Source organism: Lactuca saligna, chromosome 1 (genome assembly GCF_052625555.1).
Source record: "Lactuca saligna cultivar CGN05327 chromosome 1, ASM5262555v1, whole genome shotgun sequence".
Classification (NCBI taxonomy): domain Eukaryota; kingdom Viridiplantae; phylum Streptophyta; class Magnoliopsida; order Asterales; family Asteraceae; genus Lactuca; species Lactuca saligna.
Window position 1 is genome coordinate 107032126 of NC_136417.1, and position 13053 is coordinate 107045178.

Here is a 13053-nt window from a genome sequence, read left to right on the forward strand (position 1 = left end):
CATCTTCTGGACCCTTCAGGTTCTTAGGGTAGATTTGTATCCAACGCCCTTTCTCTTGGCAGCAAAAGCAGGTTGGTTCTTCTAGAACATCCTCAGAAGCATCGTTGGTCGATTCACCAAACAAATATGCTCCATTGCTCAGCCAAATCATTTCTGACTCAACAACGATGAGCATATAGTTTAGGTCAATGAGGTTTGCGTCAAGATCCATCATACAATACTCTCTTTTGAACTTATTGTATGATTCAGGTAGCGATTGTAGGACCCAGTCCACAACAAGCTTATTCGGAAATGATGCACCCAACATAATCAACCTATCAATGTGTGATTTCATTTCTAGGACGTGAGCACACATGGGCTTACCATCTTCACGTTTCATTGCCAACAGGGCCTTAGTGATATTGAACCTTTGAATTCTTCGGTCTTGTGGGTTTGGGAGAACAACGGGAGGAGGAGGAGGAAGTCAAATCAAGCTAGTCCATCTTGATTCTTCACTTGAATAGCGGAACAGGCTATTTCTTTCTTTAGAAACACCTTTTCCTTGGGATTCGGGAAGACCACAGTTAGATTCAGACATCTACAAAATGGGAGAAAATCCAAGTTAATTCAAGTTGGTTGATAAGAGTCCTTGATGTAACACCCAAATGAAACATCAAGGCTAGGATTGTGGTAACCCAAAATTTATTCCATCGTTATAACCCACTTCCGTTAATAGAATATTCTATTTTTGTTAAAATTCTGCTAACATTTTGAGTGGACAAATCAATAAATGTTTTATTTTATTTTATTTTATTAGGGTCGTAATGAAATAAATAAAAACAAGTGAATTACCCTCCCGTTTAGTTGGAAAAAGTTTTTAATTACGACCATTTAATCGGGTAAAAATTTAAACCCCGTCAAGCATCAGTATCGGGTAGATTCCAACCTAGCCACAAACCTAACCCCTATATAAAGGGTGAGTGGGCACTAGATGGAGCTTTTTACCACTCTAGTCACTCTCTCTCTACTTTCTCTCTCTAGAAGTTGGATTTATTCAAGAATCACCTCATTCAAGCTCCAAAATCGTAAGTAATACTCCCTATCTTGTTGTTTAGCTTTGCATTCATACAAACCCGGGACTTAATCACTCAAAAGCCTTGAAAACTCGAGTTTACGGTTTGGGAATACCTCCCAAAACCGTAAACACACTTAAGAGGGTTTTTGAAGCCCAAAATCCCTCCAGAACTCTTCTAATACTTGTCCTTGACTTAGAAACATATATGCATGAAGTTAGAAACCAAAAATCGAGCCTTTAGGAGGGTAAACATGAGTTTACAGTCCATGAATATTCATGAACCATAAACACAAAAACCGTAAACACCATAAATGGTGTTTTGGTGCCCCTAACTCCTTCCTTAGCATGATTATTGGGCTAGAAACTTGTATGAATGAGCTTAGGACCACAAAACATGTAGTGAAGGATGTGCCAAAGGGTTTACGGTCGTAAACCTTAGTTTCTACGACCGTAAACACCCAAGGAGTGGTCCAAGGACCGCAAACTCCAAGGGAGTGCCCCATTTGAACCCTAAGCACACCTTAAGCCTTGGATTTAACACTATAACCCTTCCTAGTGATACACGAAAACTTAAGGCGCACAAATATACTCCTCCCATGAATTTACGACCATAAACTCATGGGGGAATGGGTCCCTCAACCGTAAACTCACCTAAGGTGAGTATTTGAGAAGTAAACTCCATAGTGAGGCCTTACACTAATTCCTTGCAACCCAATAGCCTTCTAGCATATAAAACTAAGTGCTTTCATGCATTAGGGTGTAATTACTTATGTATTAAGTGATTAAATAACTAATTAGACACCATTATGTGTCACTACATGTTTCATAGGATCCGTGTGAGTGTTCATATTCTCATTTAGCGTCTAGCATTCTACCCGACAACTTCACCCACTAAACTCGCTGCAGGTGAGTTCATACCCCTTAAGGAACCTTTTCAAATGTCTTTACATGTTTTGGGGGGGATACATTTTAAATGCAATAAGTTTTAGTATCAAATCTTATGTGATTTATAACTTGCAACCAAAAAGGATTTTCAATACTTTTAGCTACTTATCAATAAAACTGTTTTAAATAATTATCAAACGCATTTTCAAGGTTAAATTGTTGTTCAACTATTTTCAAACTATGTTTAAACTACTTCTCTTTTAAACTATATCTACACTAATATATTTATATAGGTAAGACTTGAAGGACTTAGGACCGATAGCTCGCCTTATTTCCTGTTCTTGTTTGATTGTGGTCTTAGGGTATATTGTTATGCGTTCGACTGTCGTTGATTTCTTAGTTATATATCATATATATTTGTGTTAGATATGAAAGTCTTCAACTTGTTCAATACCTTTGTAACTCAAAGGCATACAATCCCACACTCTATTTAACTATAATAGGTATAGTTAAGACTACTGCTCGTTACCCCTACTACTACGATACTCACTATAATTACTACTATTACAAATTAAGGCATGTTAAAGAGAACACTCTATGTACTACACTAAAAGTTTACTATACTATAACACAAGAGAATACACTAATCCAGAGTATAACACACTACCCCTCTACATGACACTCTACTGTGCAAACACCATGTAACCAGAGCTTCCCGAAAGGAAAGCAACACTACGTGTATAGATCTATACAGGATGGATGCTATTACATCCCGACTGTAAACTGCAGTCTGAGCCGGCTAGGCCCGCGGGTGGCACTACATCACTACAGTATGTATGACCGGGAAGGTCATCGGACCCTCTATTATCATTCAGTTTGGTTACATGAGAGATCACATCCATATCTAAATTAACACACTAAGACTTAAAGTCTAAACTAACCTCCTGAAGTAAATAAATATATATTATTAATTGAAGTTTACAACACTACTACAGCTAACCGGAAATACTTTTCCTCATTTACGTTACTTGAAGGAAATTCAGTACCTTATTTTTATAACTGAAGGTTTCAATGGAAATGTTTTTACACACATGAAGGATTTAACTTACAAATGCTCAATTTTGGAAAATATAGGATTTGCTAGGGATTTCTTCTATTCTCAAACAGTAATTACAGCTTTTACATTACATGATTGCAAACACTTTTACATAAACAACGACACTAAATTCTTATGAACTCACCAGCTTTATGCTGATACTCGTTTTCAAAATAACTTGTATCCTCAGGTCAAAGATAGACAGGTACTGGTGCAGCTTTTTAGAAGATGGAGCGTATACAAGATTTATCTTTTATTTTGTTTATACTTTTGGTGTCTATTAACAGTGCATAACACGTTTGTAATTATAATCACTATATTAACGAAATGGTTGTTGTCGCTTGTTTTTACTATTATGCAATTGTTATGATATTGTACATGACGTCCTCCACCCCAGAATGTATTCCGCCATTCTCGATTTTGGGGTGGGACACATTGGTATCAGAGCATTGTTTGTAGTGAATCAAGTATATCAACCCATAAAAGATATACGAACTATTAACACTTCGGGACTAAAACACTCCGACCAAGAATATATACTTTTAAATACTAAAATATTTAATTAAGTATATATATATATATATATATATATATATATATATATATATATATACATTCACCACTACAAAGGGTCAATATCATACTGGAACAGAACAAAAGTATTAAGATTGTTGAACAACACAATTAAGCTTAGAGACATATTGTCACTTCTGGGTGGATGTAGCCTGATCAACTACATTTTTTCAGGAGTGACTAGCATGTGCCTAAGAGTAATTGTGGTGTTGCAACAAGTCTAAAAACTTACCAACACTACCACCAAAACATTAGAACAAGAATACTATAGGAGTATTATGTATTCTACTAACTACATATGTGATAACTAAAAGGGTCGTTACTAGTAGGTCAATAGTTGCTAAGTGGATACACCACAGTTACATGTGACTAGGGCGCTATAGACTTAGAATCTATGACCTTTGCTTCATTTCCTATTCTTTTTTGATTTGGGATCTGGAGTTAGGGTTGCTTATTCGAAGGAATGTCTTGCTTCGGTTACATGTAATTGGTATGCACTATGCAAGTATTGGGTCGACTAATAACGATCATCTTATAAGTATCCTAGATTAGTACGTCTATTAACCTTTCTTTCCCCATTCTCGCGTAGATAGCATGGTTGGCTTCCACCATCCCGATGATCCTTACTACCCAAACCATGGCAATGGGGGATGGCTCGATGAAGAGTCAGAAGATGACCACCCGATCCCTTTGGATGATCACCATGCAGAAGGATTTTCGGATAGCTCTAGCTCAGAGCCAGAAGTTAACAACCTACCCGCTGTAGCTCCAAACCCCAACCCCCGCCCGACATTTCAAGGTCCCACTCCCATGTGGGCAATAACCTTGAACCGATGGAGCGATGAGCAGGGTCAGCCCTTACCTTTCAATGGAAACTGAAGTTTCTACAACATAAGCGAAGGAGGATCAACGAACCGAGTTTTTCCCATCATGGTCAGAAGGATTTCGAGGAATATTGAGCAAGGTCAAGCAGCTATTGGCTGAGTTGTGGAAGTGGATGCCAACTCTAATCTGAACACTGTTCGCATTTGCCAACTGGAAGAAACTATGGATAGGACGAGGAGGACCAATGAGGCTCTGCAGAAACAGCTAGCTGCATCCTGAGCCAAAATTAGGGAACTCCGAGCATGTCATAGGTCTCATGAACGACATCTTCAGGAAGTTATGCGCCAACTAGCTGATCTGAGGGTTCGCCCAATGGGTACCCGACACCAGTAGAATATGTCAAAACATCTCACTCTTTTGTTTAAGGACTACCCTTTTCTTTTCTATGCTCGGTAGAGCACTTGTCTGTAAACATTCCTAACTTTGAAAGTACTCTAATTAGGCCTCTAGACTGCCAACATTTTTCCTTATGGTTTGATGTAAGACCTACCGTTAGGTCACTTTTCCCGAACTCATATTACATCATTAACACCAGTAAAAATTGACAGTTAAATACTTTGTTGCTATGACTCCCTCTGATTATCGGGCTATGTTGATTTAGTCTATGAAACACTATTATCATACTTGCAATGGACTCTTACTATTGTCATCATCTCTATGAGCTTCCACTAAAAGATGCCTCCTCGCAAGTGCACGAATAGAAGCAAACCTGCGACTCAAACCCCACCTCCTCCACCTCTTCCTCCGCAATTCGATCCAATGGTATTTCAAACAGTTGTAACCGCAGCTATGATGACAGCCATGTCCCAAATGAATTCTGGCGATGCTAGTGGAGCCGGAATGGGCACCAACTCCAGACATGGTGAAATTCCCTGACGTACACAGGGGTGTACTTATAAGGATTTCATGAACTGTAAAACAACATTTTTCAATGGGACCAGAGGAATCCTTGCTCTGTCCCAATGGATCAAGAGAGCCGAAGCCGTTTTCGAAATGTGCTCATGCCCCGAAGAAAGCAAAATAAAGTTCGTTGTTGCCACCTTCACTGAGAGGGTCCTGACATGGTGGAATGGCCATGTCAATTCACTCTCTTTAGTAACAGCCAATGCCATGGGCTGGGACACACTAAAGGACCTACTGAGAAGGGAGTACTGCTCTATAGGTGAGGTTCAGAAGCTTGAGGAGGAACTCTGGAACCTCAAGATGAAGGGGACAGACATAGTGGCTTATACAGCCAGGTTCTGCGACCTGGTAGCTATGTGCCCTAACATGATCCCTTCTAAAAGTAAGAAAATCGAACGATACATCTACGGTTTAGTGCCCCCGTGAATGTTCATATTCTCATGTTTCATAGGATCCATGTGAATGTTCATATTCTCATTTGGCGTCTAGCATTCTACTCGACAACTTCACCCAGTAAACTCACTACATGTGAGTTCATACCCCTTAATGAACCTTTTCAAATGTTTTTACGTGTTTTATGGATGGGAATACAAGTTAAATGCAACAAGTTTTCGTATCAAATCTTATGTGATTTATAACTTGCAACCAAAAAGGATTTTCTATACTTTTAGCTACTTATCAATAAAGCTGTTTTAAATAATTATCAAACGCATTTTCAAGGTTAAATTGTTGTTAAACTATTTTCAAACCATGTTTAAAATACTTTTCTTTTAAACTATATCTACACTAATATATTTATATAAGTAAGACTTGAAGGACTTAGGACCGATAGCTCGCCTTATTTCCTGTTCTTGTTTGATTGTGGTCTAAGGGTGTATTGTTATACATCTGACTGTCGTTGATTTCTTAGTTATATATCATATATATTTGTGTTAGATATGAAAGTATTCGGCTTATTCAATACCTTTGTAAATCAAAGGCATACAATCCCTCACTATATTTCACTATAATAGGTATAGTTAAGACTATTGCTCGTTACCCTTACTACTACGATAGTCACTATAATTACTACTATTACAAATTAAGGCAGGTTAAAGAGAACATTGTATGTACTACACTAAAATTTTACTATACTATAACACAAGAGAATACACTAATCCAGAGTATAACACACTACCCCTCTACACGACACTCTACTGCGCAAACACCTTGTAACCAGAGCTTCCCGAAAGGAAAGCAACACCATGTGTATAGATCTATACAGCACGGACGCTATTACATCCCGGTTGTTAACTACAGTCCAAGCCGGCTAGTCCCAGGGGTGGCACTACATCACTACACTATGTATGATCGGGAAGGTCATCGGACCCTCTATTATCATTCAGTTTGGTTACATGAGAGATCACATCCATATCTAAATTAACAAACTAAGACTTAAAGTCTAAACTAACCTACCGAAGTAAATAAATATATATTATTAATTGATGTTTGCAACACTACTACAGCCAACCGGCAATACTTTTCCTCATTTACTTTACTTGAAGGAAATTCAGTACCTTATTTTTATAACTAAAGGTTTCAATGGAAATATTTTTACACGCATGAAGGATTTAACTTACAAATGCTCAATTTTGGAAAATATAGGATTTTCTAGGGATTTCTTCTATTCTCAAACAGTAATTACAGCTTTTACATTACATGATTGAAAACACTTCTATATAAACAACGACACTAAATTCTTATGAACTCACCAGCTTTATGCTGATACTCGTTTTCAAAATAACTTGTATCCTCAGGTCAAAGATAGACAGGTGCTGGTGCAACTTTTGAGAAGATGGAGCGTATACAAGATTCATGTTTTATTTTGTTTGTACTTTTGGTGTCTATTAACTGTGCAAAACATGTTTGTAATTATAGTCACTATATTAATGAAATGGTTGTTGTCGCTTGTTTTTACTATTATGCAATTGTTATGATATTGTACATGACGTCCACCACCCCAGAACGTATTCCTCCATTCTCGGATTTGGGGTGTGACAAGGATCCAACACAATACTCTACAACCTAGAAGAGGGATGTCGTAATCTAGTTGCAGAATCTTTGAAGGTAGGTGAATGATGATTCACCAATTTCCACCATGAAAAACGAAAAATTGATTAAGCTTTAAATGTATTGAAAACTCCTAGATTCTTTTGAGATTAATCGAACTTTTCAATGGCATGTTTAATCTTGATTATGCCCTTCAAATTTGTGACTGGGATGCCGAGGATCACAAACAAGTCGTGAACAACCATGCGAACTAACATTGTACACTCAATGCTACTATCACCTAATCAATGTGCCAGTTAGCCACACACGCTCCATTGATCTATGACAAACATCGGCCCACGCTTCGCTACCAATGTCAAATGCAAATTAGTGTGCCGGTTAACCACACACGCTCTACTAACGTATGACAAGGGTACGAAGTGTAATTCCATGGATTAGCATACAATTTCACATTTTGCCTAAAGTAACTAAGATTTGGGAATTTGTTGATCCATGTAGTTACTTTGTACTTCATTATACTTATAATTGAAGGTTTCTGTTCTATCCTACCCGTTCGGCTAACGACCCTCCACTAATCAAGAGTGCGATGGGTAAGAGTGGATACCCATTCAAACGCCATTTTATAGGCAATTTCCTTAAACACCCTTGTAGACCTGCTTCGTGAATGAGACCTACTAATGGTAACACTAACTCTTTACTCATATATATATATATATATATATATATATATATATATATATATATATATATATATATATATATATATATATATTAGGGTGCATTTTATACTTTTAAAATACTAGTGGATTTTATTAACTTTCACCTTTAATTAAACGTTTTGATTTAGTTAACAAAATCATGAGGGTGTATTTAAACTTTTCAAAATAATAGTGTTTTAGAATTTAACATTTCAAAATTAAATTTTTAATTAACTTTTAAATTCCAAAACTTGATGGCAGGTTTTGAAACATTTCAAAACATTAGGGTTTAGAATTTAAATGTTTCAAAATTAAACTTTTAATCAAAAATATAAATTTCAAAACTTGAGGGAAAATTTTGAAACTTTTCAAAACATTAGGGTTTAACTATTTAAATTTCAAAAACAAATTTTAAGTTCAAATTTAAACCATAAAACCTAAAGGGTGACAATTGAAACTTTTTCACAACACAAGGATCAAATAAAAAATAATAGAAATTAAACAATTAATTTGGTCGTTATCTATATTTGACCGAATTTTAATTTCTTGCAAGATAAGTTATCCAATTAATACAAATAATCAATCTTTAATCATATAAGGAAGTCATTATCTAATCAATTGGCAATTATCTTGTATTCAGAAAAGGATAATCTTTTAGAAACAATAAAAATCGTATTTTATTAATTTAAAATGAATATGGTAATTATCCTTAAGCAAAACAGCAAGAAAATCTGAAATTCCCTCTGTCTGATGCTCGGACTCACCGAGTCACACATTGGAACTCGCCGAGTAGGGTCGACTGGCCGAGTCCATGTAGTGACTCACCGAGTCAGTTCGAACAGAGGGCTAGAAAACGATTTTCAGCAAGCAAACAGTTAAAGCATCACATACAATTGAAACCAATCAAGGCTCTAATACCACTAATAGGTTTTATGCATAAGAAAAATCATATGTGCTCATACAAACCCTAAACCTTGGATCTAGGTTTCTCTATTGTACATGCTTTGAATCCAATACTTCTAACCCTAGATCCAACAGGTATAATTCGAAATTAACACATCTACAACAGATCTAGATGATTACCTTTTCTTGTAGCTTGCAATCATTCTTTGGTTCTTAAGCCTAGACTTACAAGTGTAACTCCTCTAATGGCTTACAAACACCAACAAGCAAGAAGGAAACTATGAGAGAGGGGAAAGAGTGCTAACTTCGTCCCTTAGGTTTCCTTAGGATCAAGTGGCCACCAATTGCACCATAGGGTCTCTATTTATACTATAGGCAACTAGGGTTTCGGGTAAAACCCTAATAGACAGCTTAATGACCAAGCAATCCAAGGAACCTTCTGGAACAGGGTTCTTGGATGGAACTATGATAGATCCCCATCATATTTTCGTTCTCCCTTTAGTCCATTAAGTTTCCCTAGCCTAAAACTCAACTATCATACTTTTGACAGTTTATACCCCTTTATTCAATTAATCTCTTTTAGTCACCAAATTAATTCCTAATTAATTTATGACTAATATTAATTACATAATATGATTTCTCCTTTAATATATTATTCCAATAATATATTGATAAATCATAATATCCTCTTTCTCTCTTATATTACCTTATCAAGTTGCTTTGGTGAAGACAACCCAAAAGGACCATGCACAACCGGGTCAAGTACATACCAAATATAGTTATGGACTTAGACACTAATCCAACAAGAATATTAATTGCTTAGACAATCCAGAAAAAATAAGTTGTCTATTATTTTTGTATCAATTATTTTAGTGTTTCCATAAACATAATCAAATTTATATTACACCTATAATTATATAATAACCAATAAATTTTGGCTAAAACTAAAATAATATATAAAGAGAGAGAAAATACTTAATTTTTTTAAGTTACCAATGACCTCAGCTAAAGTAGATTTATGACCAAAGAGTGTAGCATACGGTCTACCAGAAAGAGTACAAATATGTTTTATAAAAGAATCATGAAAACTTGTATTTAAAAATAATGCATATTTAGTTAAACAAACACATATAAAATCTATTTATTTGACCAAATTGTAACACCGTAAATTTCAAAACAAATTTTTCAAATTTTCATAAAACATAATTCAATTAATATTCATAAAACAACTATATCCAATTCAGGTCAATACAAAATCCCAAGATCACAATGTAAAAACTCCGAGTGTGTGTGTACGGATCAAGCTGGCGCCTTCCCGCGGTCGTCACTAGTACCTAAAACAATAACATCAAACACTGTAAGCACAAAGCTTAGTGAGTTCCCCAAAATACCACATATAACACATAATAGCCACTCGAGGCTATAACTCTGTGGGTCCCTGCACCCAAACTCTGTGAACCCTCAGGTTCTAACTCTGATAAACATGCACCACATAAATCACATAGAAATAATGCATTACAACACATAACATACATAGCATACAAATACTCTATCACATAACTCTGGTTACCTACTCAATGTAAAGTATAGTGAGAAGACTCACCTCGCGTATCTTGGTATCTCACGAATCTTGTATATCCCTCGTGCTTGATCCTCCGAGCTCTAATCCTCCTATTACAACATATGCCTCTAGTTAACACTTTATATCTTCTAAGGTTGACTATCCCCAAGAAGTCAACACACGTCAACTTTGGTCAACGGTCAATGGTAAACTTTGACCGGACTCGGCGAGTGCGCTATGGCGACTCGGCGAGTCTAGACGTTTTCACCAACGCTCTGAAATTCCCATCCTACACGTCGAGTATTCCCCCCTCACTCGACGAGTTTCACCTGGAAGAATCGCGGGGCCACCCCGACTCAACTCGCCGAGTCTCAAGAACAACTCGGTGAGTCCCAGTTCGACTCAGTCCACTTGTCGTCCCTCTCCAACTCACCCTGACTCACTGAGTCTACCCATGACTCGATTGGACCACTCACTGAGCAATCCCAAGGCAATCTTCAAACTACTCGTCGAGTCTGATGAACAGACTCGGTGAGTCCATGCCATGCAACCACTCCAACTTGCTTCTAAGGTCAGATCTGCTTCCACAATCTATAGATCTGGCCTCCCTAGACTGATTCATCACGTAAAGCTTCTATCTTGGTGCCCATAACACACCCCATGGCTCATAAATGGATTTTTGACCTAAGGCATAAGGATTCCAATCCAAAACCTCCATTGATTCCCAAAAAGCTTGGGCAAAGGGACACTCTGGACCTCTAAGGGTCCAGATCTATGGTTTAAACCACATAAGGGACCAAGGGGCACTAGATCTTGCCACAAAAGGGTTCAACAAACCCTAAATCTAAATAAACATCAACAAGGAAGAAGATAACTCGAAATTATTACCACAATAGTGATGCTCTGGACTCCAAACTCTCAGAAGTGGCTCCACTTGCTTTCCTTTGGCTAGTTCTTCTCCTTCCTTGCAACAATGACACCTCCAAGATCAATAATGGCCTTCTACTTTGCTCCAAATGCTCACACTCGATTAGGGTTTCACTCAAGGGACTGGTGATCACAAATGACGACCATAAGGCCCTTTAAATAGGTCTAAAACCCGAGAAATTAGGGTTTCATTACACAGTGCTGACTCGCCGAGTCCATATCCTGGACTCGCCGAGTCCAGGCGCGATCCCGCAACCAGATCCGCGTCCATACTCGGCGAGTATGAGCTCCAACTCGCCGAGTCCCCTCTCAAATCACCAAAAACATAAATATACAAGATACTTGAAAAATCCGGCTGTTACAAAATACAAGCAAGTTCTGGCTCTAAAGTGTAAAAACTATAAATGATACTTCTAAACTTAATCGCTCTTAAAAAGTCAGGGGGTATTGGCTTGATTAAGAAAACACTTGATATACAATCACATATTTTTGATACATTAAGATGCATTAAAGCATCTAAAAGTAAAAAAAAAATGTTTCATATTACAAGTACATTACGTTCCAAAACAAACATTGTTTTATATTACAAGTATATTATGTTCCTAGCATAATTAATAAACTAAACTCGAAGAGTGTAGTTCCAACTTGATTGTGCTCAACTTTTTACTCTTCTGTAAATATCTGCAAGCCATTTACAAATATTTGATTAACATTTAAGTACGAAGTACCTAATTGTTATATGAAAAGTATGAGTTCTATTTAGTGTATACCTAAATTTCTTGTCTCTTCCAAACTATCTTGATAGATAAGAGTAGCAGATCCTCTTCCATTGTCCAATTTCTTCACAAAGGAAACAAGATCCACAGAGGCTGGGGGATCACATTTTAGAATCACCGTGGCATATTCGGAGTCATCAGCCGAGGTGGTAGCGTGAGAGGATGACAATGTCGACATAGTGGACTGAGACATAGTTTTAATGAGTTATGAAATAAATAACAATGAATGCATATATGATGCAATGCTTACACACACCAAATTCACATTCTGAATTTATTTTTTAAAATAAATTTTACGCGAAGATTAGGTTGAACATATTCCCATTGTAATTAACTCATGTCTTGTATAAATCTTTCCTTATTTTGACATAGGTGATTAGGCTATGTTTAATTGAGGTCCAATAATACAATTCCCGCCCTAATTATATTAGTAGCATGTTCGATGTAAAAAAAATATATAGGTTTTGGTTATAGGTTGGGTTTTCTTAAAAGAAAAACGATTTTATCTACAACTTTAGCTCTGATATCATTTCTGTCACACCCCGCTAAAGCGGAAATGCAAGATATGACAGCGCTAAGGTTTTTCTACAAAAGATAAAGATGCATAACATTAGTAATAATTTAAAGTTTACAACCCACAATTTAAACAAAATAAAATACAAGTTTCCCAAAATAACATTACTCAAAAGTTAATTTCATAAAATAACTTCCACACAATACAACATGCTCTAAGATGATGAATC